Raw genomic sequence first — 6,107 nt, 5'->3', positions numbered from 1 at the left:
AAGGAGGAGACAAAATGGCTTTAAGGTGGAGACCCCGACAGGCTGCACGGGCACCTGCGAGGGTAAGGATGCTGCGTTCTCAGTCCGGGATGCTGCAGGCTCCCACGCAAGGGGCGCATTCACTCGGATTCGCCAGCAGAGGGCGCAGTAGCGCCGCGGGGAGACCGTTGATGTCTCCAGGCTGGGGCGTTAACCTCCGTTCCCCCTGTTTCAAGAGAGGAAATGCTTTTCTCTTTCACAAGATCCTTCACCCACGGGGCTACTTTCTTTCCCTCTTGATGTCATCCTGTTACACAGGCAGGAAGTTCTGTTGGCTCAAGACTTGGCTATAGGGAAGACTTCTGCTGCCCTGCGGTCACAGAAGAACAAAGTCCTTTGACCCAGACGTTATGCAACCCAAGAGGAGCCAGACTCACCACTTGATACAGCCTGTTGATGGGGGTGAAAGGGGAGAGTGAAAAGGCTGGCTTAAAACTCAACATTCAAAAAATGAAGATCATGGCATCCATTCCCATAACTTCATGGCAAATGGGGGGAAAGGTGGAAACAGGGACAGATTTTACTCTTTTAGTCCCCAGAGTCTCTGCGGACAGTGGCTGAAAAGTGAAAGTGTTAGCTGCTCAGTCGGGTCTGACTCTTTGTGGCCCCGTGAACTGTAGCCTTGCCAGGCTCCTCTGTCCATAGGCTTCCCCAGGCAAAAATACTGCAGTGGGTTGCCATGCCCTGACCCAGGGATCAAACTCGCACCTCCTGCATTGGCAGGCAAATTCTTTATTGTCTGAGCCACCAGAAAAGCCTTGCAGATGGTAACTGCAGCCATGAAATTAAAAGTCACTTGCTTAAAAGCTATAGTAAACCTTGACAATGTATTAGAAAGCAGAGATGTGACTTTGCCAACAAAGGTCCGTATAGTCAAAGCTATGGTGTTTCCAGTAGTCACGTATGGATGTGAGTTAGATCATAAAGAAGGCTGAGCACCGAAGAATTGATGCTTTAGAACTGCGATGCTGGAGAAGACCCTTGAGAGTCCCTTGGACAGCAAGATCAAACCAGTCAATCCTAAAGGAAACCAACACTGAATATTCATTGGAAGGACTGATGCTGAAGCTGAAGCTTCAGTACTTTGGCCACCTGATGCAAAGAGCTAACTCACTGGAAAAGACCCTGATGCTGGGAAAGATTGAGGGCAGGTAGGGGATGAGAGAGGATGAGATGGTTGGATGGTATCACCGACTCAATGGTCATGAGTTTGAGCAAGCTCTGGGAGATAGTGAAGGACAGGGAAGCCTGGTGTGCTGCAGTCCATGAGGTCGCAGAGTCGGGCACAACTGAGTGACTGAACAACACTATTTCATTGTGGACAGAGGGGGGTCAGGGGTACACAGTCTTCAGGCACAGGCTTTGAGTCCACCGGGACCGCTAGCTCTCACCCCATCCAGCTCTCCTCTGTGGCAGAGCTCAGGTGGGTCTAAGAATCCCACCCCAGCGCCTCCTGCATCAGGAAACTGGAGGCAGGCAGGGAAGAGGAGACAGAGCAAACCACAGCAGGAGCTGCCCCGTGAAACATTTTAGTGCCACCGTTTCAGCTGACGTGAGTGCAGCCCTGTTCCCCCACAGCCCCATTCTGCACCTGCGTTCAGAAAAGATGCGCTTTCTGCTCTTCCCAGGGGCTGGGAGGTGGGGGCTGGGCAGCCTCCTGGTAAAGACAAGAAAACCACCTGAGGGCCTGTCCTCTGATGAGTCTCCCTGTGGATTCCATTCTCCTGCTCGCCCTTCTCCTTCAGTAAAGTCGCTGAGGTCTTTGCAGATCAACATCTGCTGTGCTCCTAGGAACAGTCAGATCAGAGCATCAGAGGGGGGGCGTGGCAGTTGTTGTTAATAAGAGAGCCTCTGATCAAGACAGCTTAAAATGCAAACCCTCCCAAAGCAGTCGAGAAAGGCGGGAAAACCAAACAACCACGTGCCATATTAAAGCAGCTTGTTTATATCCTGCCAAAGTAGCAAAAAGCTAATTTTTGTGTTTTGTCAGACTGTTCCTGAAAGGCGTGGTGTGGGTCTGACTGCTCGATGCCCAAAAGCCAATAAACAGGCCAAGTTGGTGGAAAGGAAAGTTTGCTTTATTTCAGATGCCAGCAACTTGGGGGTAAGGGCAGACATCTGTCCAAAAGCCAACTTCCCCCACAGAAGTTTTAGAGGCTGGGGTTGGGGATGCATGCAGAACAGCCGAGTCAGCTTGGCAGTCATCTTCAGGTTGTCACTGGTGGCCTGACCAGTGCCATCTTGACTGTTTTAGGTACAGTTAATCTTCAGTGCCAGGGTCCGTTTGTTTCCATTTCTCTGAGGCCAGTTCTTGGATTTGTGGCAGCTTATGGCCTCTGTACGATCTTTTCTTCATGTAGTTAACTTCTCCCATCTGCTGTTTCAGTATCTATAAGACAGCTCACGGGATACAGCTGAGAATATTATCTCTAGCCCTTGACAAGAAACTAAAGATCCTTGACTGCGCTTAACAACTACTTCATTATTATTCACTTTCCTCTGACTGTTTCCCTTTGTTTCTGCATTTCTCATTTCTCTGATTAAACTTATTCATTGACTAAAGTTTTCCACGGACAGAGGGGAGGCAGAGGACCTGCTGGGGGAAGGACCATAACGTCCTCTGTTTCAAGAGTTTGAGTCAATGGTAGACCAGAACCAACAGATTATTTAGGGAAAAGCAGACACATTCCTGAAAAATCTACCTAAACAGATTGGCAAACGTGCAGGTCTCGGAATCTGTGTTTCCCTTTACAACTCACAGGCAGGAACTGTACTGGCTTTCTCGATTTTGTGGATTTGATTTTAAAAATTAAGAAGAATAAAAGAGCCTCTGGGGAGAGGTGACTCACGAGGGCAAGAGCCAGAGCTCACAGTCTGCTTCCGCCTTCCTCTAGGAGGAAGAAGAGGAGGGTGAAGTTTCAGTTTGACTGCAACCAACACCAGCGTCCCTTAGAAGCTGCCTGGGCTTGGCAGGGGAAGAGGGACAGAGGCACAGTTTCATCCTCCATCACTCAAGGGCCCTAGGAGAATTCTGTTTGAGGTGTGTGGCCTCCAGGACTTCGTCCCAACGTCCTGCAACTCTGAGGGCTCCCCAACCCCCATCATTTATTCCAGATGTTGTGGGCTCGTCATCTGTAGAGAAGTCTCTAAGAAGGAAACCAAGGAGGAATTTTCCACTCTCTGAACTTTGCACACACACACACGCTGGATAAATCAACCACAGGAATGAGCGTGGAAGGAAAGTTTATAACTGTGAAGTGGGATGGAGTTCTGGGGAAAGGTCAGCTGCCTGGGGCCAGCAGGAAGCCTCTGAGTCACTGTGGGGGGCAGGGGGATGGAGGCGGTGCCAGGAGGCACTGAGGAACCGGCCCTGCCACCCACTCCCTGTTGGTCAGACAGCTCCTCGTCGGACCTCAGAGCGTGCCAAGCACTTTCACGTGTGTGTCTGCGTCTCAGTCTTTTGGGGAAAGACCAGCCCTCTCTGGACCCTTTGTTTGACATGACTCAGCCTTGAGGCTGCCCTTTCTCGGGGACAGATGCATGGTGTTCGAAGGGAGAGACCAAAGGAAGTGGGTTTTGTGGGCGACTTAGTCATTACAGGAATGAACCAGAAGCTAGAGGGGTGTAGCACCTGCATGTCACCTTGACTGACCTCTTCACCTCTCACTGCAAGGGAGCAGGACCCCGTGGGGCCTTCCCCTGTTTCCTCCGCTTGACCTCCTCGCTGAAGCACCTGGATGACAGTATTTGGTGCACATTTCCTGAGGTTTTTTGTAGATAAAATAAAAATCTCCCTCTTCAACAAATGGAAAATGCTAACTACTTGACAACCAGCCCCAGGCCTCTTGGAGCCTAAGGACTGATAATGTTTTGTTTTTAAATATTTATTTTTCTGCTCCAGGTTTTAAGTTGCAGTGGCACATGGAATCCAGTTCCCTGACCAGGGATTGAACCCTGGGTCCCGTGCCCTGGGACTGATGATGCTTGCCCCTATGACATCACCTGCTGCCTCACCATCAGCCAATCAGAGTCGTGCTCGAGCTGATCACACATCTGTGATCTTCCTCTCTCATCAGGCTTTTAAAAGGATTTTGTTGAAACCCTCAGGGAGTTCGGGGCTTCTTAGGGCACGAGCCACCCATTCTCCTTGCATGACCCTGAAATACACCTTTCTCTGGCCCAGTCTCTGATGGTTCAGCTTGTTTGACCTCACTGTGCACCAGGCGCATGAACTTGTGTTAACATCACCCCTACCTCCAGGCCAGCTTCTGTCCCCTGAGGTTCGCCCAGGTGACATGGGACCCACCCCCAAGGACGGGGGACACAGCGCCTTTCACCTCACCAAGCCCAGCTGCTGAAATGGATGAATGAACCAGGCCTTCAGCTCTCCTGCAACCTGCCTTTTTTTTTTTTTTTTTTAAATTTTATTTTTTTTTATTTTTTATTTATTTATTTATTTTTAATTTTTACTTTACAATTCTGTATTGGTTTAACCTGCCTTTTTTAACCTTCTGTTTTATGCACATTGAGTGTGAGCTCTTGTCAGCTGAGTTGCTTCTCTGATGGCTCAGAGTTAAAGAATCCATCTGCAATGCAGGGTTCAATCCCTGAGTCAGGGAGAACCCCCGGAGTAGGAAACGGAAACCCGCTTCAGTATTCTTACCAGGGAAATCCCATGGACAGAGGAGCCTGGAGGCCACAGTCCATGGGGTCGCAGAGTCGACACCACTGAGCGACTACATACACCCGCACGCACGCCTTGTCAGCTAACAAATGAACATTCTCAGCCCTTTACCGGCCAACCTACATTTCAGGGGCAAAGCCGGTCTAACTGAATTATTTGTCTTTTCACCTTTTGCTTTCCTACAATTTCATTAAAAAAATGAGTGGAAATTAAAAATGAAAGTGCTGCGGCTGCTAGTAATAAAATAGAGAGAATTTGAGAATTCTTGGGTATTCACAATGGCAGATATTTCACTTGAGGTTTATGCTTTGTGATCTTTAGCAGCTTAGAGATGTGTTCAGCTGCTGAGATAAAATATTAAAGGATGCCCCCAAACTAGTGAAAATGCACACATTAAGGACTGCCCACAGGCCGACCCCCTCCAGCCTCTATGATGCTTCCTCAGGGCCATATTCTCGTCTGCTTGGCTGCTGTAACAAAATACTATAGACTGGGAGGCTTATAAGCAACAGAAATTTATTTCTCAGTGTTCTAGAGGCTGGGAGTCTGAGACCAGGGTGCCAGCATGGCTGAGTTGGGGTGTCCCCTTTCCAGGTGGCAGATTTCTTATATTCTCACGTGGCAGAAGGGGCAAAGGAGCTGTCTGGGGTCTCTTTTATTTTGAGCACTGATTCTACCCACCCAGGCTCCACCCTCAGGACCCAGTCTCCTCTCAAAGGCTCCACCTCCTAAAAGTATGACGCCAGGAGTTGCTGTTTTTTAACCGCTCAGTCATGTCCGAGTCTTTGCAAGCCCATGGACTGCAGCACGCCAGGCTTCCCTGTCCTTCATTGTCTCCTAGCACTTGCTCAAACTCATGTCCATTGAGTCGGTGATGCCATCCAACCAGGGCATCCTCTGTCGTCCCCTTCTCCTCCTGCCCTCAATCTTTCCCAGCATCAGGGTCTTTTCCAATGAGTCAGCTCTTCACATCAGGTGGCCAAAGTACTTGAGCTTCAGCATCAGTCTTTCTAATGAATATTCAGGGTTGGTTTCCTTTAGGACTGACTGGTCTGATCTCCTTGCAGTCCAAGGGACACTCAAGAGTCTTCTCCAACACCGTAGTTCAGGTGTTAGCATTCAAATATATGACTTTGGGGGACAGGAAATCTCCAAGCACAGCAGCCACCTTTGCAGGCTGCTGTTGTCAACCACAGTCTGGAGAAGGCAATGGCACCCCACTCCAGTACTCTTGCCTGGAAAATCCCATGGATGGAGGAGCCTGTAGGCTGCAGTCCATGGGGTCTCGAAGAGTCGGACACGACTGAGCGACTTCACTTTCACTTTTTACTTTCGTGCATTGGAGAAGGAAATGGCAACCCACTCCAGTGTTCTTGCCTGGAGA

Source organism: Oryx dammah, unplaced genomic scaffold (assembly GCF_014754425.2).
Source record: "Oryx dammah isolate SB20612 unplaced genomic scaffold, SCBI_Odam_1.1 HiC_scaffold_25, whole genome shotgun sequence".
NCBI lineage: Eukaryota > Metazoa > Chordata > Mammalia > Artiodactyla > Bovidae > Oryx > Oryx dammah.
This window is presented reverse-complemented; position numbering follows the sequence as displayed.